General features: G+C 44.8%; 1 protein-coding gene across 2 annotated transcripts in view; it reads left to right on the forward strand.

The window, feature by feature from the left end:
• Positions 1-5,263: 5,263 nt before the first annotated feature.
• Positions 5,264-24,763, forward strand: part of LOC132353002 (protein FAM163A) — a 90,894-nt gene continuing 71,394 nt past the window's right edge. The window contains exon 1 of one of the 2 annotated variants that reach the window (XM_059903846.1): positions 5,264-5,365. The gene's annotated coding sequence lies outside the window, so the exon portion shown is untranslated. Of the gene's footprint in view, positions 5,366-5,882; positions 5,942-24,763 lie in introns of those variants that run through there. The other variant, XM_059903855.1, reaches the window with a different exon arrangement.

Raw genomic sequence — 24,763 nt, forward strand, 5'->3', positions numbered from 1 at the left:
GCGCGTCTGGAGCCTGTGCTCCGCAACAAGAGAGGCCGCGATAGTGAGAGGCCCGCGCACCGCGATGAAGAGTGGCCCCCGCTTGCCACAACTAGAGGAAGCCCTCACACAGAAACGAAGACCCAACACAGCTATAAATAAATAAATAAATAAAATTAAAAAAAAAAAAGAAAAGCCTAGACTCAGCCTCACTGATGAATCATATTGTTTAAAGATGAATTAACACTAATCCTTCACAAACTCTTCCAAAATAGTGGGAGAGGAGGGAACACTTCTCAATTCATTCTATGAGACCAGTATTACCCTGATACCAAAATCCGACAAAGGCATTACAAGAAAAGAAAACTACAGACAAATATCCCTTATGAATGTAGATGCAAAACTCTGCAACATAATATTAGCAAATCAAATATAGCAACATACAAAATGGATCATACACCAGGACCAAGTGAGATTTAGCCTAGGAATGCAAGGTTGTTTTAAAATCCAAAAATCAGTGAATATAATACACCATTTGAACAGAATGAAAGCCGTAACCACTTGATCACATCAATAGATGTAGAAAGCATTTGATAAAATCCAACACCCTTTTTAAAATAAAAAACACTCAACAAACGAGGATTAAAATGTACCTTCTTCAACCTGATAAAGGACATCTATGGAAAAACCCACAGCTAACATACTTAATGGTGAAAGACTGAATGCTTTCCCCCTTAAGATCAAGAAAAAGACAAGGAGGTCTGCTATTTCCACTGCTATTAAAAATTTCACTAGAGGTTCTAGCCAGGACAGAAAAAGTGGAGAGAAGAAGGCTGACCACAATGGAATCAAAGTAGAAATCAATAACAGAAAGATAACAGGAAATCTCCAAACACTTGTAAACCAAACAACACACTGCTAAATAACCATTTGATCAAAAAGGAAGTCTTAAGGGAAGTTTAAAAAAAAATATTGAATCAAATGAAAGTGAAAATATAACATATCAAAATTTGTGGGACCCTGTGAAAGCAGTGCTGAGAAGAAATTCATTTCACTAAATGCATGTATTAGAAAAGAAGAAAGTCTCCAATCAATAATCTAAGTTCCCACCTCAAGAACCTAAGAAAAAAGAGCAAAATAAACCTAAAAGAAGAAGGAAGACAAGATTAGAACTAAATAAAACTGAAAACAGAAAAACAATAAAGAAAATCAGTAAAGGAAGAGCTGTTTCTTTGAAAGAATCAATAAAATCAACAAACCTTTAGCAAGACTGACAAAGAAAAAACGAGGTAACACAAATTACCCATGTTTCAAGAATGAAACAGGGAATATACTACAGACCCTGCAGACATCAAAAAGATACCAAGGGAACACAATGAACAACTCTACACACATAAATTTGACAACTTAGATGAAATGTCAGTTCTTTGAAAAATGCAAAGTACCACATCTCACCCAATCTGAAGCAGACAATTTTAACAGCCCTATAACTATAAGGAAATTAAATCTGTAATTTAAAAGCTTCCAAAAAAGAAATCTCCAGCCTCAGATAGTTTCACCAGAGAATTCTACAAGCATTTGAAGAAGACTCAACATCAAATCTACATCACCGCTTCCAGAAAACAGAACAGGAGGAAACACTTCCCAATTCATTTTATGAAGCCAGTATTACCCTGATACCAAAATCAGACAAAAACAGTATAAAGAAAGAAAACTACAGACCAATACCTCTCATGAATATAGATACAAATGTGCTTAAGAAAATATTAGCAAATAGAATTTAGCAACACATAAGGAGAATTATATACCATAACCAAGTGGGTTTTATTCCAGGGACACAAGGCTGGTTCAAATTTTAAAAATCAATCAATGTAATTCACCACATTAATAGGCTAAAAAGAAAAATCACATGGTTATATAAACCAATATAAAAGTATTTGACCAAATTCAACACCAATTTATGATAAAAACTTTCACAAAAATAGGAACAGAAAGCAAATTTGTCAAGTTGATAACTATAGCTAATTTATACTTAATGATGAAAAGACTGAATGCTCTCTCCCTAATTCTTATCAAAATATCAGCAAGGTTCTTTGTAGATATAGAGAAGATTATTCTAAAGTTTAAATGGAAAGTCAAAGGAACTAGAAGATCTAAAATGATTTTGAATAGGAAGAATAATGTGGGCAGAATCAGTCTGCCCAATTTCAAGATTTATTATATAGCTACAGTAATCAAGACCCATAATAGGAAAAACTGAAAAATCAGACCTTATCAAAATTTAAAACTTCCTCTGCAAAGGAAGAAAAGAAGCATTCATGTAAAGAGGATGAAAAGACAAGCTACAGACTGGGGAAAATATTTTCAAACCACACATGCACAAAAGGACTAGGAACTAGAATATATAAAGAACTCTCAAAACTCAACAGTAAAAAAACAAACAATCCATTTAGAAAATGGCCAAAAGATATAAACAGATATTTCACCAAAGAGAACATATAGATGGAAATATAGATGGCATATAAGTATGTGAAAAGATGTTCAACATCATTAGCCACTAGGGGAATGTAAATTAAAACCACCATGAGCTATCATTACAGATCTATCAAAATGGCTAAAATCTTAAAAACAGCGACAACACCAAAAGTTGGCAAGGACGTGGAGAAATGGGATCACTTATACATTGCTAGTGGAGTGGAAAAATGGTACAGCGACTCTGCAAAACAAGTTGGCAGTCTCTTAAAAAACTAAGCATGCAACTACCACACAATCTAGTGATCGCTCTCCTGGGTATTTATGTCAGAAATATGAAAACTTAACATTTACACAAAAACCTGTACATGAATGTTTACAGCAGCTTATTCACAATCTCTCAAAACTGGGGAAAAAACCCCCAGTGGTCTCTCAATGGGTGAATGGATAGTTAAGCAAGCCATGGTACATCCATACCACCCAATAAATAAACCTGGATGAATCTCCAAAGAATTATGCTGAGTAGGAAAAAAATCCAAAAGGTTATACACTGTATGATTTCATTTGTATAACATTTTTGAAATTACACAATTTTAGAAATGATAGACAAGTGGTTTCCAGGGGTTAGGGATGGGAAGGGGTACCAAGGGGAAGCAGGTGTGGCTATAAAAGGGAAACCTGAGGGATTCTTGTGGTGAGTAAAGATCTGAAGAGGCGTTTCACAAAACAGAAAATTCGATTAGCCTATAAACACATGTAAAAGTGCACAACCTCATTAGTCATTAGGGATATAAAAAGAAGATCACAATTTTGATACCATTCCACAGCCATCAGATTGACAAAAATTAAGAAGTCTAACAATATTATGTTTTGGAAAGGATGTGGAACAGGTGGAACTATCATACATCTCTGGTGGGAGTGTAAACTTTATGACCACTTTGGAGAACAATCTGGCAATATCTGATAAAGTTAAATATAAGTATAGTATACCCTATAGCTTAGCAATTCCCCTCCAAGGTATATACACTAAAGAAGAGCTTGCCCTTGCACACCAGGAAATATATGTATATACAAGAATGTTATTAGCAATATTATTTGTAATAACCCCAACTACAACTACATGAAACAAAAATAGATGACCTCATAAACATAACCAAGTGAAAGAAGAGGCCAGACATACAACAAAATATTCATGCTACACTACTCCATTTACAGAAAGTTCAAAAACTATAGCGTTTAGAGATGTATAACAAGATGATAAAACTATAAAGATGTATAAGGAAATAATTACCATAAAGTTAGGATAGTTGTTGCTTTAGTGGGAAGGACTTATGAAAGGGAATGGGATCTGGGTTGATAGCAATGAGCTGGGTGGTTATTACAAGGTTTAGTAAATCATGATTTCTTAGGCTGTATGTTGTCTTCATTTTCTCTGTGTATAACTGTTTATAACAAAATAACGCATCTCTTCATATTTCACTGCCTTGTCTTCGAGAAGAAATGAGGAGGGAAGAATGTAGGTGTGAGGTTTTGTGTGAGAAAAGGCAGCACAGGAAAATCTGAGGTCAAAATTTAAAACTTGTGAAGAGAGAGAGGGAAAAAAAGTGGAGTCTTGAGGGAATGGCAAACCTGCTGGCATGATTAGGTGTGCCTATGGATGGGTTTTTCTTTTTTTTAAAGTGCTTTAGGAATAATAAAGTTTGCTCCAAGTACTAAATTTCTTACTCCCTTCCTTTACAACTAGGACCTGAGCTGAGGGACTATGGTTTTTCAGGTTTTGTTGTTGTTGTTGTTGTTTGTTTGTTTTTCAAATTGATACTTCATTCACCTTTGCTTTGAATCCTCCAGACTATCCGGGGTATGAAGAGGAAAACATTTGATGTGGAGGAGAACCCTCCCTCCTTGAGCATTAACCTGGATGACTCCATCCCTCCCTCCTCCCCAGTCGTCAGTCCAACCAAGACTGGAGAGCAGGGTCAGGAGAAAGATAAACAGGCCAAAACAGGTAAAAGTTCCAAAAGTTTGGAAGTGCTAGAAAGTGACAGAAAGATGAGTTTCCACCTCATCCTGTCAAGTTTTTCGAGCAGATCTTCTGAACTACTGATGTCAGAACTATTTTTTTGGGTACAGCACATAAGCAACTTTAAAAACTTTAAAAAAACTTTACAAGAGGATGATTTAACAAGAAACCTAGAGCACCGTTAACGTTTTCTTCTTGTGTTGTGGGGTGGGGAAGAGCATTGCTTCTTCTTTCCTGCTTTTTCCTGCCAGATCTTGCCATCACAACTCTGATCTTACACTGACTCCCTGCCCCGCCACGAGGACCGGGTACCCCTCGACGGCGGGAACATCAGGTGTCACTGGACTTACAGGGACCACTGCGGGCCGGAAACAGGAAAACAGATGAGCCTTTCAGGCGGCTCTCAAGGCAACGTCCAGTGGATAGCGACACACCCTGGTCCTTAAGACTCTCATTCTCCTGGGAGCTTCCGTGCTGGACCCAGTCTGTATGTAGCACGCCAAGTCCCCCGCGCGAGCGTTCCTAGGGCGCTCGACTCCAAGTTTACATTTTTTAGGCAAAAAGGCACTGGAGCTAAGGGAAGCCTCTTTGGAAGGCAACAGCCTGCACTGTTTTATCCCTTCCCTCCGCCCTGGAGCAGGCAGCCTCTCTCGCAGGGCATTCTCCCAGGACTGGGGCCAGCGCCAATCAGGACGCTCGGCACCTGCCCCCAGCCCCGGCACCTGGAGGGGCGATGAGGTTCTCGGCTCGGTGCAAAGCCAGTCCTCTGAGCGCCGGGGAGGGCGGAGGAGCCTCACGCGGGCCTCCCCAACCAGGGGCGCCCGGAAGGACGCGCGCAGACCCCGTGGGAACCGAATGCGGGAGTCGCCGCCGGAGCTGAGCCGCTCAGCTGAGGTAATGTGTAAGGCGCTGCTCCGCGCCGAGGTTCCCAGAAGGAGGGGGAGGGGAGAGGAGGGGAGGGGAAAGGAGCGGCGGGGGCGGGGGAGGGGCGGGCTGAGGACCTCGCGGGGCGCCTGCCTTCGCGTGGGGATGTGTCGGGCCAGCGTGTACTTTCGAGGGCGCCTCTGCAGCCGGGTAAGCGCTCCCCGGGGCCGCCGCCCTCTGCCCACCCCTATCTTGGCCGTGGCCGTGCCCGGCTGGCTCTGGGTCCGCGCTCGCCTCCCCTGCTCGGCCCCCGAGCCGTTCGCTCCGAGGGGGTGAGGGTGAACGTCTTGGGCCTCAAGGCCAGGCCGCGGGTCGCGCCGTCCCCGCCCCGGGGCGGGCCTTGCCGGGTCCCTGCCCCCGGCCGCACAGCTGCTGCTGCTGCTGCCGCCGCCTCAGCCCGCGTTGCCGACCTGCTCCCCGGCGCCTTCCGCCCGGCGGGACCCCACACGGACGCGGCTCCTGCGCCTCGGCGCCCGCGAGCTCCCGGGGACCATGCGGCTGCCCGGGCCCGCGACACGGCGGGCTGCAAGGGCTGGCCGGGCGCGAGTGAGTGAGCGGGGCGCCGGGCCGGGGCTGCTGACCCGGGGTGGGTGGGAGCGGTCGGACTGTGCGGCGGGGTGGATCCGAGCGCGCGGGCGCCCCCGGGCCAGCCTTGCAATCTGGGCTGGGTGTGCTGGTGGTTTTCCTGAAGTTTTACAAAATAAGGCGGGCGGAGGTGCGTTCGCGGCGCCGGGTCGGCCTCTCAGGTCCAGGACCGCCGGGGGCTGACCGTCTGCCTCAGGGACAGAGAAACCGGACTCTCACCTGGGCCGCTGGCCGCTTCCTCCTGAGGCCCCGGGGCGGGCGGCCCGCACCCCATCCCCCAGGGCCGTGCGCTGACGGGCGGGCGCGGCGGGCTTGTCTCGAGGCGCCGGCCACATCGAAGCTCCGCTCAGCGGCCCGGAGGAGGGTTTGGCCGGGGTAGAGAGATCGGGAGGTGAGCGGAAAGCAGTGTCGGGGTGAAACCCGCATTCTGCTGCTCGAGTCCCCTTCACTCGGAGTCTGGCTGGGATGGGCGGGTGGAGTGCCCAGCGCGGCGCCCGGGAGACCGCCTGCAGGGGGGCTTCCTCGCTGCTCTGCGCCTCCGAAGGCAGCGAAGGAGGGCAGGGGTGGAGAGCTGTCTTCTCTGTCAGTGGCCCTGGGCTATTTACACCACCCGTGTTCTTGTGTCTCACGTGGGCATTGCTTTCCTCTGGTGGAATTGTGGGGCCCTGGAAGTTCGCTCTAACTAGTTTGATGGGGCGGGGATGTAGCCAACCCGCAGACTGGGGCCCCGCAGTCAGTTAAGGCACTTTGTCTCGTCCTTTCCAGTCTGCCCAGCTGCGGACCCTCCCCTAGCCCCAGGTCACGCTTGCGGCCTGGCTGGAGGACCCCGGTTGCGGGGAGGGTGGTTCTCACCGGCAGGCCTAGGGGTCCGATTCTGAGGAGGCAGCCGTGTAACTGGCAGGGGTCGACGTCTACGCAGTCTGGTATCTGTGCCCTGCCCGGCCCGCCCGTGTCTGAGGCAGACCCACGTTTTATACCTTGTGAGGGACTAACGATGGGGGACTTCAGATCCTGCATGTTCACTTTGCCTGCGGTGGGCTGAGATCTGGAGTCTTGCGGGGGAAAAGGCCACTTTCTTCCTGTAATAATGAAGTACTTGAAATTATGTTCAGATCTTGCCCGTTTCCTTCAAACTGGCAGAGGTGGACCAAGGGGAAGAAAGAGCAAAGGAACATTCTCTGAAAGCAATTATAATTTCTCAGACCTCTCCCAGGAGGTTCCAGCTCCCGTGCCTGAGAGGATCCAAACCCGCATATAGAATATAGAGATGGGGGTCGTGTTGGCACGCAGGGAGGAACTGAAATATGGCTTCCTGAGGTTCAGCCAGGGCATTCGATCAGCAGCAGCGCCCTCCCTCACTATCATAATTTCTGCCATCCTGGGGGATGAAATGAGACAGGACCATGTGTAAATGGGAAAAGCCTCAAGTTCTTTGGGAGGAGGGAGTGTTACATGCCTAGATAGAAGCCCTAGCACCACTGGCATTCCTGCCAAAACTAGAAATCTGCATTTAGTGACCTCATCAAAAATAGTGCTTGGGAAAGGAAAGATGGGCTCTGGTGCCGATGAGAGCAAGTCCTTCATGTTTTGCCCAAGGATCTCTGTTTTGCCTCTGACTTGCCCATCTGAAATTGGAAATGAGCTCTGCTTAGACCAGAGTGCCCTTAGTCTGAATACAAACATCATCTGGCAGCAGCGGAGGCTGGCACAGAAACAGCCCACCCCTCACCCAGAGGCCTTGGGTGGGATTTTAGTGAGCTCTCCTGCTAACTTTGGAAGGAGGGTGTGGGGGTGTGGTGACTTCAAGGAGGAGTTGGGAATCCTCTGGGTGGCCACTTAACAAAAGAGCCATTTGGCCCTGGCTGGGCTGTTCCAGGTCCTGTCAATTGTGAAAAGTGCCCTGAGGTTTAGAATCTGGCCTGATGATTATTAACACTAATGAAAGCTGCTACTATTTGTTAAGTACCTTCTATGTACCAGAGATAAAGCTTTGCAAAATCAGTATTATGATCCCCATATTTCATGTGAGGAGACTGAGTTTGGGAAAGGTTAAGTAATTTGCTAAGATCATAAAGCTAGTCAGTAGCAAAGCTGTGCCTGGAACCCAGGTCTGTGTGATTCCAAAGTCTCTGCTCCTTCCACAGCACAACTCTTCTCCCACTAAGAATAGACACACATGTGGTAGCTGAAAATCTAGAACATTGTGAATAAAGACTGTTATTTGTAGGTCCGAGGGATGTTTGTGACCCCATTAGATTTCAGAGAAAGTGCTGGCCTAGTAAAACTGGATGCTCTTTTTTCCCAGTAAGACTCAGGCATTTAATTCATACACAATGGATTAATTTCTTTAATATGTGAAGTGTAAGCTGCAGTGACGTATTTATTTACCTTTCAGTTAGTAAACATCAAAAAGATTGATAAACTGTTGATGAGGTTCTGGAAAAATAGGCAGTTTCATATATTGCTGGTTGGAGAGTAAACTGGTACAACTCTTTTGGAGAGCATTTTAGAAAAGTATATCAAAATTAGAAATGCCCATGCCATCTGACTCAGTGATTTCATTTTTAGGAATCCAATTTGCCATTGTTCTTGCATGTGGCCACAAAGACATGTGTATATTATAACATTGTTTGAACTATGAAAGAACAACCTACATGCTCATCAAAGGGGGACTTGTGGTACTTCCAGATAGTTGAATACTGTTCTGTTCATCCATAAAAAAAGATTTAGGAAGCTTACTATATAACTGATATATGACAGTTTTCAAGATATAGGGCTGAGTGGAAAACATGCATAGGGTGTTTATAATATGCTACTCTTCCTGCTATAAAAGAGGAGGAAGAAGGAGCGGTCCAAGATATTTGCTTGCATTTGCATAACCATATACACAAAACCTAATAATACCTGTTGCCTCCAGGGAGAGTGGACCTGTAAACTCTTTTGTACATTTCTTAACATCTTTATTGGAGTATAATTGCTTTACAATGGTGTGTTAGTTTCTGCTGTATAACAGAGTGAATCAGCTATACATAAACATATATCCCCATAGCTCCTCCCTCTTGCATCTCCCTCCCACCCTCCTCCCTATCCCACCCCTCTAGGTGGACACAAAGCACCGAGCTGATCTCCCCGTGCTATGCGGCTGCTTCCCACTAGCTATCTGTTTTACATTTGGTAGTGTATATATGTCCATGCCACTCTCTCACTTCGTCTCAGCTTACCCTTCCCCCTCCCTGTGTTATCAAGTCCATTCTTTACGTCTGCGTCTTTATTCCTGTCCTGCCCCTAGGTTCTTCAGGACCTTTTTTTTTTTTTTTAGATTCCATATATACGTGTTAGCATATGGTATTTGTTTTTCTATTTCTGACTTACTTCACTCTGTATGACAGAGTAATATTCCATTATGTGCCACATCTTCTTTATCCATTCATCTGTCGGTGGACACTTAGGTTGCTTTCATGTCCTGGCTTTTGTAAATAGAGCTGCAATGAACATTGTGGTACATGACTGTTTAAGAGAGGACTGTAAGTTCCCTCTATGCCTACTTTCTGGAGAGTTTTTATCATAAATGGGTGTTGAAGTTTGTCAGAAGCTTTTTGTGCATCTATTGAGATGATCATATGGTTTTTCTCCTTCAATTTCTTAATATGGTTTATCACTTGGATTGATTTTCATATATTGAAGAATCCTTGCCTTCCTGGGATAAACCCCACTTGATCATGGTGTATGATCCTTTTAATGTGCTGTTGGATTCTGTTTGCTAGTATTTTGTTGAGGATTTTTGCATCTGTGTTCATCAGTGATACTGGCCTGTAGTTTCCTTTTTTTGTGACATCTTTGTCTGGTTTTGGTATCAGGGTGATGGTGGCCTTGTAGAATGACTTTGGGAGTGTTCCTCCCTCTGCTATATTTTGGAAGAGTTTGAGAAAGATAGGTGTTAGCTCTGCTCTAAATGTTTGATAGAATTCGACTGTGAAGCCATCTGGTCCTGGGCTTTTGTTTGTTGGAAGACTTTTAATCACAGTTTCAATTTCAGTGCTTGTGATTGGTCTGTTTATATTTTCTATTTCTTCCTGGTTCAGTCTCGGGAAGTTGTGCTTTTCTAAGAAATTGTCCATTTCTTCCAGGTTGTCCATTTTATTGACATATAGTTGCTTGTAGTAATCTCTCATGATCCTTTGTATTTCTTCAGTGTCAGTTGCTACTTCTTTTTCATTTCTAATTCTATTGATTAGAGTCTTCTCCCTTTTTTTCTTGATGAGTCTGGCTAATGGTGTATCAATTTTGTTTATCTTCTCAAAGAACCAGCTTTTAGTTTTATTGATCTTAGCTATGGTTTCCTTCATTTCTTTTTCATTTATTTCTGATCTGACCTTTATGATTTCTTTCCTTCTGCTAACTTTGGGGTTTTTTTGTTCTTTTTTCTCTAATTGCTTTGGGTGTAAGGTTAGGTTGTTTATTTGAGATGTTTCTTGTTTCTTGAGGTAGGATTGTATTGCTATAAACTTCCCTCTTAGAACTGCTTTTGCTGCATCCCATAGGCTTTGGGTCATCGTGTTTACATTGTCATTTGTTTCTAGGTATTTTTTGATTTCCTCTTTGATTTCTTCAGTGATCTCTTGGTTATTTAGTAGTGTACTGTTTAGCCTCCATGTGTTTGTATTTTTTACAGATTTTTTCCTGTAATTGATATCTAGTCTCATAGCATTGTGGTCGGAAAAGATGTTTGATACGATTTCAGTTTTCTTAAATATACCAAGGCTTGATTTGTGACCCAAGATATGATCTATCCTGAAGAATGTTCCATGAGCACTTAAGAAGAAAGTGTATTCTGTTGTTTTTGGATGGAATGTCCTATAAATATTAAGTCCATCTTGTTTAATGTATCATTTAAAGCTTGTGTTTCCTTATTTATTTTCATTTTGGTTGATCTATCCATTGGTGAAAGTGGGGTGTTAAAGTCCCCTACTATGATTATGTTACTGTCAATTTCCCCTTTTATGGCTGTTAGCATTTGCCTTATGTTTTGAGGTGCTCCTATGTTGGGTGCATAAATATTTACAATTGTTATACCTTCTTCTTGGATTGATCCCTTGATCATTATGTAGTGTCCTTCTTTGTCTCTTGTAATAGTCTTTATTTTAAAGTCTATTTTGTCTGTTATGAGAATTGCTACTCCAGCTTTCTTTTGATTTCCAATTGCATGGAATATCTTTCTCCACCCCCTCACTTTCAGTCTGTACGTGTCCCTAAGTCTGAAGTGGGTTTCTTGTAGACAGCATATATACGGGTCTTGTTTTTGTATCCATTCAGCCAGTCTGTGTCTTTTGGTGGGAGCATTTAATCCATTTACATTTAAGGTAGTTATTGATATGTGATTTCCTGTTACCATTTTCTTAATTGTTTTGGGTTTGTTATTGTAGGTCTTTTCCTTCTCTTTTGTTTCCTGCCTAGAGAAGTTCCTTTAGGATTTGTTGTAAAGCTGGTTTGGTGGTGCTGAATTCTCTTAACTTTTGCTTGTCTGTAAAGGTTTTAATTTCTCTGTCGAATCTGAATGAGATCCTTGCTGGGTAGAGTAATCTTGGTTGCAGGTTTTTCCCTTTCATCACTTTAAATATGTCCTGCCACTCCCTTCTGGCTTGCAGAGTTTCTGCTGAAAGATCAGCTGTTAACCTTATGGGGATTCCCTTGTATGTTATTTTTTGCTCTTCTGTTGTTGCTTTTAATATTTTTTCTTTGTATTTAATTTTTGATAGTTTGATTAATATGTGTCTTGGTGTGTTTCTCCTTGGATTTATCCTATATGGGACTCTCTGCGCTTCCTGGACTTGATTGACTATTTCCTTTCCCATATTAAGAGATTTTCCCATATAATCTCTTGAAATATTTTCTCAGTCCCTTTCTTTTTCTCTTCTTCTTCTGGGACCCCTATAATTTGAATGTTGGTGCATTTAATGTTGTCCCAGAGGTCTCTGAGACTGTCCTCAATTCTTTTCAATCTTTTTTCTTTATTCTGCTCTGCAGTAGTTATTTCCACTATTTTATCTTCCAGGTCATTTATCCGTTCTTCTGCCTCAGTTACTCTGCTATTGATTCCTTCTAGAGAATTTTTTATTTCATTTATTGTGTTGTTCATCATTGTTTGTTTGCTCTTTAGTTCTTCTAGTTCCTTGTTAAAGGTTTCTTGTATTTTCTCCATTCTATTTCCAAGATTTTCGATCATGTTTACTATCATTACTCTGAATTCTTTTTCAGGCAGACTGCCTATTTCCTCTTCATTTGTTTGGTCTGGTGGGTTTTTACTTTGCTCCTTCATCTGCTGTGTATTTCTCTGTCTTCTCATTTTTCGTAACTTACTGTGTTTGGAGTCTCCTTTCTGCCAGCTGCAGGTTCGTGGTTCCCGTTGTTTTTGGTGTCTGCCCCCAGTGGGTAATGTTGGTTCAGTGGCTTGTGTAGGCTTCCTGGTGGAGGGGACTGGTGCCTGTGTTCTGGTGGATGAGGCTGGATCATGTCTTTCTGGTGGGCAGGACCACGTCCGGTGGTGTGTTTTGGGGTGTCTGTGACCTTATTATGATTTTAGGCAGCCTCTCTGCTAATGGGTGGGGTTGTGTTCCTGTTCTGCTAGTTGTTTGGCATAGGGTGTCCAGCACTGTAGCTTGCTGGTCGTTGAGTGGAGTTGGGTCCTAGTGTTGAGATGGAGATCTCTGAGAGAACTTTCGCCATTTGATATTACATGGGGCCGGGAGGTCTCTGGTGGTCTAATGTCCTGAACTCAGCTTTCCCACCTCAGAGGCTCAGGCCTGACACCCGGCTGGAGCACCAAGACTCTGTCAGTCACCCAGCTCAGAAGAAAAGGGAGAAAAAAGAAAGAAAAATAAAATAAAGTTATTGAAATAAAAAATTAAAAAAAATTATTAAAAATAAAAAAGTAATTTAAAAAAAATAAAGAAAGAAAGAGCAACCAAACCAAAGAACAAATCCACCAGTGATAACAAGCGCTAAAAAGTATATTAAAAAAAAAAGGACAGACAGAACCCTAGGACAAATTGTAAAAGCAAAGCTATACAGACAAAATCACACAAAGAAGCATACACATACACACTCACAAAAGAAGAAAAAGGGAAAAAAATATATATATATATAAAAGAAAAAGGACGAGAGCAACCAAGTCAATAAACAAATCTACCAATGATAATAAGCTCTAAATAGTAAACTAAGATAAACGTAAAACTAGAAGCAAATTAGATGCAGAAAGCAAACCCCAAGTCTACAGTTGATCCCAAAGTCCACCTCCTCAATTTTGGGATGATTTCTTGTCTATTCAGGTATTCCAGAGATGCAGGGTACATCAGTTTGATTGTGGAGATTTAATCCACTGCTCCTGAGGCTGCATGGAGAGGTTTCCCTTTCTCTTCTTTGTTCGCACAGCTCCTGGGGTTCAGCTTTGGATTTGGCCCCCGCCTCTGCGTGTAGGTCACCTGAAGGCATCTGTTCCCTGCCCAGACTGGATGGGCTTAAAGTAGCAGCTGATCAGGGGGCTCTGGCTCACTCAGGCCGGGGGTAGGGAGGGGTACGGAATGTGGGGTGAGCCTGCAGCGGCAGAGGCTGGCGTGACGTTGCAACAGCCTGAGGCGTGCCTTGTGTTCTCCCCTTGAACTTGTCCCTGGATCACAGGACCCTGGCAGTGGCGGGCTGCACAGGCTCCTGGGAGGGGAGGTGTGGATAGTGACCTGTGCTTGCACACAGGCTTCTTGGTGGCTGCAGCCTTAGTGTCTCATGCCCGTCTCTGGGGTCCACGCTGATAGCTGCGGCTTGCGCCCATCTCTGGAGTTCATTTAGGTGGTGCTCTGAATCCCCTCTCCTCATGCACCCTGAAACAATGGTCTCTTGCCTCTTAGGCAGGTCCAGACTTTTTCCCAGACTCCCTCCTGGCTAGCTGTGGCGCACTAGCCCCCTTCAGGCTGTGTTCACGCCACCAACCCCAGTCCTCTCCCTGGGATCTGACCTCCGAAGCCCGAGCCTTAGCTCCCAGCCCCCGCCCGCCCTGGCATCTGAGCAGACAACCCTCTCGGGCTGGTGAGTGCTGGTCGGCACCAATCCTCTGTGCAGGAATCTCTCTGCTTTGCCCTCTGCACCCCTGTTGCTGCGCTCTCCTCTGTGGCTCTGAAGCTCTCCCCACCCCCACCCCGTCTCTGCCAGTGAAGGGGCTTCCTAGCGTGTGGAAGCTTTTCCTCCTTCACAGCTCCCTCCCAGAGGTGCAGGTCCCATCCCTATTCTTTTGTCTCTGTTTTTCCTTTTTTCTTTTGCCCTACCCAGGTATGTGGGGAGTTTCTTGCCTTTTGGGAAGTCTGAGGTCTTCTGCCAGCGTTCAGTAGGTGTTCTATAGGAGCAGTTCCACGTGTAGATGTATTTTTGATGTATTTGTGGGGAGGAAGGTAATCTCCCATGTCTTACTCCTCCGCCATCTTGAAGCTATCCCCCATTAACTATTTTTAAAAACCCTCTTTCCTTGCCCTGTGTCTGACATATTCCCTCAAGCTCTTCTCCAGCTGAACAGTGTGGGGCAATACTCCCCCTCAGGTTGCTTGAGAGGTTCCCTTTGGGATAAAAGCCAAAGGGCTGTGAGACCACACAGGGCTCATAGGCTCTGAACCATCTAAAATTCCTTTAAATTTAACTGTGCAAGTTTTCTTGGAAAGCTGGGGAGAGGGGTGTCTTTAGCCTCTCTGAGCTGGGTAGGCAAGATAGGATCCTCCAGTCTTGAAAACAACATGAAGAAATAGACACTATCCTTCTTTTTACCGCCCTACTGTTTCCCTATACAGAATAAAGTGTCAATGCCTGGACAGCAGTAGTAAGGGGGCAGGAGGAACACTGTGGTTGGGCATCAGAGAGGGCAGAAGAAGGTCTATTTCTGGTGTTGCATTTGGGCCTCAGAAAGGAGAGGAAGGGCAATACGCTTGAAAGAAAAGGTTTGAAAATTGCTCTGGGGTCTCTTGGGCTGTATTGCCCCAGAGGAGGAAGGAAGGTAGGTTATTGATGCAGTTGTCACCTGCATCAATCAGTATGTCCCTAGATGCCCCTTTGGCTGCTTCCCATCTGCACAGATGCCCAGTTCAGTTTTTCACCCCTCATGCAGCTTGGAAGCCAGCAGATGCACGAAGGGTATGGGGACAGGTATTAGGCACTGCCTTCCCTCCTTCATGTAGGGCAGCTGTTGAATAGCAGAAGCAGTGGAAGAAAGACTTGCTTCTAATCACACGAGAAGGGGTCCTCCAGCACTGTTAGGTAGGAGGCCTTCATTGGGAGCTTTCTCTGTTCCCGTTACTCTGCTAAGCACTCTGCCTACATTATCTCATTTAACCACTTGATCAGGTACATGTGAGAACCCAGGCTCTTTGCCATCAAGCAATGACGCCTTTATGCTCTCCTTTCAATGACTTTTCCGATCTCTGCACAGTAACCTGCAGCACAGGCACAGCGGCATCACAGAGGTGCTCGCATGCTCAGTTTGGGTTATAACAGCATGTGGCTGAGCTGGAACCTTTGCAGGCTGGATAGGTTTGTATAAGGCATGGTTCAGGGACAAAGCAGTCAGCGCTTTTGGTTTGGATTTCCATCTTTCTTACTTCTGTCTCTGTGTGTGCATTAGGGCTGGGTTGAGTGGACTGCAAGTGTGATGTTCCCCAGGGACAGAGGGAGGAGGGGTTGTCCAGACACCAGTGGTGTGGAGGGCTGTGAGGATGTGCTCGGGAGGCCCGATGTCTGCCCCCAAGGAGGAAGATGAGCAGGGTGGCCCCTGAACGCCAGGTCTGTGCTGGGAGTCTGTCTGCTGTTTGAAACAAAACAGCCTGAGAACTGAGAGGCTTGCTCACTGCAAACCTTTCTTCTCCTATGCAGCTCACTGGCTAGGACTCACCTCTGACTCCCATTCCACTTAAAAAAAAAATAGCTTGAATTTTTCTCCAAATGAATTCTGGAGCACACAGGCAGCTGCTCCTTCTGTATGCTCTGTTGCCAGTAGAGGTGAGAGCAAGAAGCTAGACTGGGCTCTCAGCTAAGGCTGCCAGAACCTAGCCAGAAGGGGGAAAGCCACATACCACAATTATTTTTTAAAAAGTCACCTTATGACACACACACAGATGATATTTACATACATACTAGTAGTGGATGATCAGCCTAACACACTTCAATTCAGAAAATGCCTATTGTTTAAGGCACTGGAAAGACAGAAAGATGAGCAAGGCCTGGTCCCTGGGTTTGAGTTGCCTGCAAGGCGGTGTGGGAGAGGAACAGTCATAACATCAGCAGGACTCTACAGACTAAAGAAGTAAATGCCAAGTAGAGGTACAGGCAACGTGCGGTCACATGCAGAGGGGCTAAAGTGAATCAGGCTGGCCCCAGTAATTCTGGTAGATCATGAAGGTATTTTTGGAGGAGCTGATTTTTGAACTGAGCCTTGAAGGTTAAGTATGATTTTGATAGACAAGCTCAGGAGAAAGGGCAGAGGTGGCTAAGAGAACAGCTTGGGCAAAGGCACAGGGTTATGATAGAATATGGAGTGTTTAAAGATATTCTTGTATCAGTAAAATGTCATGATTTACCCAGCTTCTGCTACAGACATAATACATAGCATTTTTAGATACAGAATAAAACTTTCTCTCCCCATTAAGTAGGCAGTCACTATGATTTTTTTTTTGGGGGGTAAAATCAACAGGACTTAATGATGGATTAGATATTAGGAGTGAAGCTCACAAGGACTAGACCTGTAAAGTTATAATAGGTTTATATCGGATTCATTTTACTTTTAAAAATAACAGTGGATGGTATTTTCATATGTAAAAATCTACATTTCTGTTGTATCAAACCACTGTGTCACTGAGTTTTCCAGTTGGGAGGCAGCAGAGAATAGGAGGAAGAGTACTGAGGCTGAAGATTTAAGTTCTGTCTTCCAATTTTATTCGGTCTTTTATTCACTCATGCATTTATTCCTGCATTCAACAAACGTGATCCATGTGCCTGGGCCACGTGCTGGGCTCACTAGGGAGAGGGAGAGGGAGAGAAGGAAAAGCCACAGTCCCTGTACCCTCCAGGAACTTGCAGTACATGAAAGAGATCACAGAAGAAGGTGATAAATGCTATAGTAAAAATAGGGGCAAAGGGCAATGGGAAAACATAATATTTTCTCAATAAATGCTGGTTGCTAGGGACTTACCTGGTGGCGCAGTGGTTAAGAATCTGCCTGCCAATTCAGGGGACACAGGTTCGAGCCCTGGTCTGGGAAGATCCCACATGCCTTGGAGCAACTAAGGCCGTGCGCCACAACTACTGAGCCTGCGCTCTAGAGCCCACGAGCCACAACTACTGAGCCCGTGTGCCTCAACTACTGAAGCCCGCGCACCTAGAGCCCCTGCTTACCGCAACTAGAGAAAGCCCGCGTGCAGCAATGAAGACCCAACTCAGCAAAAAAATTTTTAAATAAATAAATAATATTAAAAATAATTTTTTAAAAATGCCGGTTGCTATGAATAACCAATATGATAAATTGTACGAGACACCACCAAGAGAACAAATCAGAAAACTAAAAACTTTTCTTTGGATTTGGCCAGTAAGTCTCAAACACTTGTTCATGTCATGAAACCCGTGGGAATCATGGTGTTCTTTGGAGAACACCATGATATACTTATATATTAAAATGGATGAATTATAATTTTGAACTAAATCAGAGAGCATCCTATGCCAGATTCTACCACAGACATAGAAGAGTAGGTGTCACGTATCAAGAAAACTTTCTGAAACAAAATCTTTAAATTGAGAATGATCTGTCAGCTCATATTTTCCCCTAAGAATTGGGGAAAGACTGCCAGGTGTCTATTTTAGTGCAGGAAACCCTCAGTACAGCTAGTAGAACATCAGGACTCCACAGGAGTACAGTTTTGGCAGTTTGAAGGTTGTTGACTTTAACAAGGTCAATTTTAGAGAAGTAACGAGGCCAGAAGCTAGTTAGAGTCGGGTTGAAAAGTGAGGATCGCATTTTCAAGATGTCAGCAAGTACTTATTGAGTATCACAAGGGATACAGTGTTGAGAGGGACCAAAACCAAAACAGTCAAAGCCGCAGCCTTCATGGAGCTTGAAGTCGCTTGCGGGAAACAAATTTGTCGCAAGGGAAATGTAAAGTGACACTGTGAAAAAAGCTCTAAAGTAGAGAACATGGTACATTATAAGAGGGTTTAATGGGAGGTCTGGGGCCATCCAGGGAGGACCTGGGAAGTCATCCTGAGGGAGCGATGACTGAGCTGAAACCTGAAGAATGAGCAGGAGCGAAGGAGGTGAGGGGACTTTGGGAGCCGGGAGAGGATATTCCAGGAATGGGGAAGGTCCCTGGCTACAGGGAACATGGCATTTTGAGATGCCAAAGGCCTCTCAGTGGACTGGGGTGCAGAGAGTGAGAGGGAGAAACACACGAGATGAGCAGGAGAGGTAGAAAGGAGTTAGAACATGCAGAGTCTTATCAGCCACAGTAAGGATCTGATGTTGATTCTACAGCAGTGGGTAGTCACTGAAGTACTTAAGCAGCAGAGTGACATAGTCAGATTTTCCATTTCAAAGAGATCACGCTGGTTGTATAGGGTGGACAGTCTATTTGAGGTGGTCAAGAGTATATACAGGGAGACCTATTAGGAGACTCACTTGATAACTTGAAGTGAGTCCAGGTGAAAGATGACACTTGTTTAGGCTTGGACGTGTATAGTGGAGATGGAAAGAAGTAGGCAGATTTGAGAGGTTTAGAGGATAAAATGGACAGAAAGTGATGGCTTGGATGTGAGAGTTGAGAAGGAAGTATTGAGGATAAGTCCTAGGCTTCCAGCTTTGTGTGGTGGATGGTGGTACCATTCCCTGAGGCAGGAAATAGTGAGGGAGAACAAGACTTTAGGGCAAACATCATGAGTTCAACCTCAGCCATGTTGTACTTGAGGAGCCTTTGAGCCATCTGAATGGGGAGATCAGGAGGGCAGGTGGATATATAGGCAGGAGTTTTGAGAAGTCTGGGCAGGAAATATGCCTCTGTAAGTCATCAACATCTCGGGGTAATTGAAGCCATGACATGGATGAGGCTGCCTATGGAGCAAGGATGGGCTTAGAAGAGAAGGCCTGGCACTAACTTCAAGTAGAGGAGGATGAGCCTGAAAAGTAACCAGAGAAGCATGATCCAGGGAGATAAGAGAAAAACCAGGAGGCGAAAACTTCATGAAAGCCAAGAGCAGAGGGTTTCCTGAAGAAGAGAAGAGAGAGCACAGGTGCTGCTGAGAGGTCAGTGAAAACAAGGACCAATAAAAGTCCATTGGCTTTCGCAACATGGAGATCACAAGTGATTTAAGCAAAAGCTTCAGTGATGTGATAGGCAAAAGTCAGATTGTAGTCGGTGGAGGAGAAAGTGGAAAGTGAGGAAATGGACACTGCATGTATAAATCTTTCCAGAGGTTTGGCTGTGATAGAGAGATAGGGTGGTTTAATTGTTTTAATGGGAGACAGCTGAGCACATTTAAATGCCAATGGAAAGGATCCAGTTGAATGGAGAAGTTATAGGTTAAAGGAAGGATAATTCACAACGTGAGGTTTCTAAGAAGATTGGAGGACAGCATCAAACGTGCAGGTGGAGGGACTGGCCTTAGGGTGGAGAGGGACCACTCGTGGGGCTAACTGGAGAGGAGGAGGGTAGGGTTAGGGCGGATGTCAGTATGCTTGTAAGTGATGCTTGTAAGCGGTGGTGGCAAGATGAGGGTGTTGCCATCGATGAAGAAAAGGAAAGGTGAATAGAGGGGAGACAGGAGGAAGGGCATTATCTTAGAATGGGCATGGTGAGGACAGTGAAGAGAGAAGGGTGAAGAAGCTAGAGAAAGATGATATTGAAACACTTATTAGGTGTGTGACATTGAGCCCGTTTTCTTACCTGTAAGATGAGAATAATACCCATGATGCCTACTCTAAAGAGTTATGCCTGGCACATAGAAAGTGATCAACAAATGCAAGCTCCGCTTTTAACTTTTATCCTCACCGTCAGTGTCTAGCTGTTGAACACATAATTGGTTTTAGTATGAAATAGTCATCAATACTCCCAGGAAGTTAGTAGCTAAGAAGTAGATGGACACCTCTCCATCTGCCACTTGTCTCATGTCCCATCTCTGAGGCACCAACCTCTTTTTTCTCCAAGCACTTGGAAGCTTTTCTACTACTTAAGCTGAGGGATTTGTACATGGTGCTTAGCCAGGGCAGATTCTATTAGGGATTTAATCATACGGGCAGGGCACTGGGCCAGGGTGAAAAGAGAAGAGGTTCAATTAATTCAAGAGCCGAATCTCTTCTGACCTCATTCATATACGGAGGAACTCATTTCTTCATTCCTTTCATAATGTTAGTTGAAGACAACTTAGCATCAGGCCTGCATCTGGGGCTGAGATACAGAGATGAATAGGAATGGTTCCTACTCTCGTGGTATTAATCTGATCAGATAAATGTTGTAATGACTGTATCACATGCTAGGAGCATGGAAGAAGGAGACCCTGGCTGTGCCCAGACAAGGCAGGGAAGGCTTTCCAGAGCAGGTAGTGTTTGAGCTGGAACGTGAAGGTGAAAGTCTTTGCAGACAAGAAGGGAACATCTTTGCAGACAAGGAGGGAAGTCTCCTGGATCCTGCAGTCAGAGGGAGGCCCAGGAGGCCCAAGAAATGGCAGGAGGAACTGGAAACTGCATATAATCAGTGATGTCAGAGTAGGAAATGTTAGATTATGGAGAAGAAATGAGAGACTTGACAGAGCGTGGCATGCTGCCTCCCTGGCTAAGGACCGTGACTTGACCCTGTAGGAGATATGGAGCCACTGTAGATTTTTGAGTAGAGGCAGAGTGATGGGTCAGAAGACAGTGGTGGTAGTCTAAGTGAGGGTTGACCAGAGCACAGTTTCAGTGATATGGGTCGAAGCATGGCGATGGTAGTAGATGAGTAAAATGAAATTAAAAGCCATTGGTGTTAAGGAAGTCGTGGAAGTTTGAGGCTAGGGTGTTAGAGAGGTCATCTTTGTACATGTTGAAACTTTCTGGGATGATGGCAGAAGCTTAGGTGATGGGGAGACAATTGCTAAATCCTCAGTGAGTGAGGGAGCATCGGTTGTGGGGCAAGGGGTAGAGTGAAGAATACTCAAATAGCATGGACCTCAAAGGACTAAGGATTTTTGCTAGATAATGGAAATAAAACACTCTAGACTCTACTTCTGGAAAGCAGAATAGACTCATGAAAGACTTTAACTGTTGCTTATGTCCAAGGTGAGGCAGCCACCATAAAACAGCACATATTTCCAAGATCTCAGGCCACTGAGGACTGCTTGAGGACACCATACAACATGACAGATGGGTACCCACAGATCTCAGAAATCAGCTGAGTCGTCGTGATAACTCCACAAGCCATGATGTTGTCCTTGGTGGAGTCCTTTTCCCAGTCAGTCAAAGAACCATTTCCAGCTTCTTTGCTGAGGTCTTGTCCTCTTACTATGGCAAAGGAGTTGGGCAAACAGCAGCCATCATCTCAGGCACTGGCTGTTCAACACCCATTGTCTCTTGGCAGATGGGTCTCATTGCCGACTCACTTCTCTGTTGGTCATCCACTCTGTACCCAGTGCTGTTCTGGGCACACTGGAGGATTCAGAAAACTACCAGACATGGTCCATGGCCTCAAGGATCGCATTGTCTAATTAGAAAAGCTAGACTGGTACACCTGGAATAGTAAGAGGCAATAGTAAGAGGCCTTGTCCAGTTTAAGGGGTAGGTGGTTGGGTACAGACAGTCAGGAAAGGAGGTATGTGTATTCCTACTATCTAGTCAAGAGTTCAGGGGGATGGAAGAGAGAGCGTAAGGAATCTGAAAAGACCTTCAGATATTTGGATGGGGGAAGGAGGCGTGGGAAGTGGTGGTGCCATTTGGAGAGACAGGAAGTACAATAGAAGAGATACTTGGAGGGGAGGTGAAGACCTCTGATTTGGAAATGGAGAGTTTGTAGGCTTATTTAGGTGGATGTGGGACTCATTCTTCTATGCTGATGCAATGGAAAGTTCTGAGCATGCATGAGGAATAAATGTCTTAACAAAAGGAAAAAAGAGTTAATGAGGCGCCAAATGAAGACAATGGCAATAAAAGGATGGAGAAAGCACATATTCTAGAAACAGTCAGGAGAAAAATGGGTAAGATTTGGTAATTGATCAGATGTGAGGGGACAGACTGGGATGACTCCAAGTTACTGGGCACGGGGACTGGGTGGATGGTGGTACCACTAATTAAGAGGAGGGAAAGCACTTTGCAGAGAAGAGCAGGTAAAATAATAAGGCCTGTTTTGGAACATTCGAATCGGAGATTACTGTGGGATAACTAAGTATACAGTGTCTAGGAGCCACTTGGTGGTGCAAGTCTGAAACTCAAGGAGTATTCAGCCCAGATATATAGCTTTGGGAATCATCCATAAACAGGTGAGTGCCTGAGGCAGGCATGGTGGAGCAAGGAGGGAACCTTGGCAAAAACTCATGTTTATGAGGGGAATGGTCTAGAGAGGGGTCCCCAACCCCCGGGCCTCGGACTGGTAGCAGTCCGTGGCCTGTTAGGAACCGGGCCGCGCAGCGGGCGAGCGGGTGAAGCTTCATCTGTGGCTCCCCATCGCTCCCCATCGCCCGCATTACCGCCTGCACCATCCCTCCCGCCCCCCCCACCCCCATGGAAAAATTGTCTTCCCGAAACTGATCCCAGGTGCTAGAAAGGTTGGGGACCGCTGGTCTAGAGGAGACAGTCAAAGAAGGAATAGTCTGGATGGTGTGAGTTGAACCAGGAGAGGTAGGATCATGATGGTTGAAGAGGAGAAAAGTTAAGGACTAACGAGTGAGTAGTAGGAGTACTTACAAATAGCAGTGAGTAGTCAACAGTAGATTGTTTGGGAGGGGCAAATGGGGCCATTGATGACCTACGTCAGAGCAATTTCAGAGTAGTGGTGGGAGTTGGGAACCAGTGAGTTCAGAATGAAGTTGTGAGAAAGTAGAGAAACAAATATTTGAGAAGTTTTGCTGCAAACAGGCAGAGACAGGCAGCAATAGCTGGATGAATATTATGAGGATGTGGAGACAGCAAGGGCAGATTTTTATTCCTAGTAGCTTTGTTGGGAAGAAGCAAGATTGTTGGGACAGTAACAAGCGGGGATGGTATCCTACAGGATACTATAGTGTCCTGTAGTATCCTACAGGGGGATAGGAGAAGAAGCAATGGGTTTTTTTTAAGAGTGGAAGAAACTTGATCAGGCCCATGGGCTGAGGGGATAAAGCCAAGAGGACAAAAGGGGAAGGTCCAGGCAGAGAGAGTATTCAGTGGAGCCTGGACTGGGAGGAGAAGGAGGAGGTGGGATCTAGATCACAGGTAGGAGGCTGGACTGACCAACAGGAGGAGTCTTTCAGCCTTTGGATAGTCAGGAAAGAGGATGAGGGTTGGGGTCGGCCTGGATAAGATTTTGTGTTAGGCTAGGGATGGGGAAGAGAAGAGCAAGTGGTTCACCCTTGATGGAGTCAGTACCCTCCATGATGGAGACAAGGCTGTGTGCTGAGAGTGAAGAGAATGGGGGTCTGGTGGGAGCATGAGAAGGAGGGTGAAGGTTTAGAACAATCCCTAAGGGGAATGGAAGTACTATGGAGTAAAGGCTTCCGGTTATTAAGCCCAGACAACTGAACAATGATGATCACGTTGACAGAAATTGGATTTGTTCAAGGGAAAATTGGGAGGAGAATGCTAAGGGTCTTTTGAGCATGTTAAATTCAGGGTGGTGGCAGGAAATCCACAAGAACAAGTCCTACGGGTGATGAGACTATCTCAGGGTACGTGACTACTAAAAGCCAGCATCCTCTCCAGCCTCCAGGCTCTGCTAGCAGAGCTGTTTAGCCCAGCCGCTGCACAGAATCTCCCCTCAGACAGAGGAAGTGGTGCAACCAGTGAGATGTTCAGTAACATGCTATGAGAGCGTCTCTGAGCACCAAGTGATATGGGCTCATAGATGTTGGTATTGCTATTGGATTCTTGATGCCTTGTTAACTGAAAGGTCATATGGGGAAAGATAGGTTGGGCGAGAATTCTTCTTGTAGCTTTTTTTTTTCTTCTTCTGTCTCTATTAACAAAGCCTGAATCAGAGAACATGCTGCTCTCTCTGCCTTGGGAGAAAATGCCTATCTGGATGCCGGAGCTTGCCTCAATCCAGATCATCTTCCCAAATGATTCCCTACTGGCAGGCAAATGGTAACTGTATCTTCTGGATCTTTTAGAATCTAAAAGAAGGTATTTTACTACATACAATATTTGAGGACAAAAGGCTGCTGTTTCTCCGAAACAGGCTTTTAATGGTTTAGGAGAAAAACAACAGAAAAAAAAAGTGCTAATGTTTCCCCTAACCCTATCACCCCTTCTCTCCACCCCATCTTCCTGTCTGCTCATGCTTCCACCAGTCTGCATGCCTCCTCTTACTAGGTGAGCTTGAGTAAGTGTGAAGGGTACAGGAATGTATGACTATGTAGATACTATAAATAGTTGCTCTAGTCCCTTTCCTTTCTTCAGCTCACTAGCTACTTCATTGGTGTTCCTGGCCTTTTGTCCACCCATCCATCTGACTTTTAGCAGGTATGTATTGGTAGGACCATGCAGGTTATTACAATTTTTATATACTTTCCTATTGGATGGTAAATGGTCACTTTCTGGAGTTCTTTGAGTCTCCT

Source organism: Balaenoptera ricei, chromosome 1 (genome assembly GCF_028023285.1).
Source record: "Balaenoptera ricei isolate mBalRic1 chromosome 1, mBalRic1.hap2, whole genome shotgun sequence".
NCBI classification, from domain to species: Eukaryota; Metazoa; Chordata; class Mammalia; order Artiodactyla; family Balaenopteridae; genus Balaenoptera; species Balaenoptera ricei.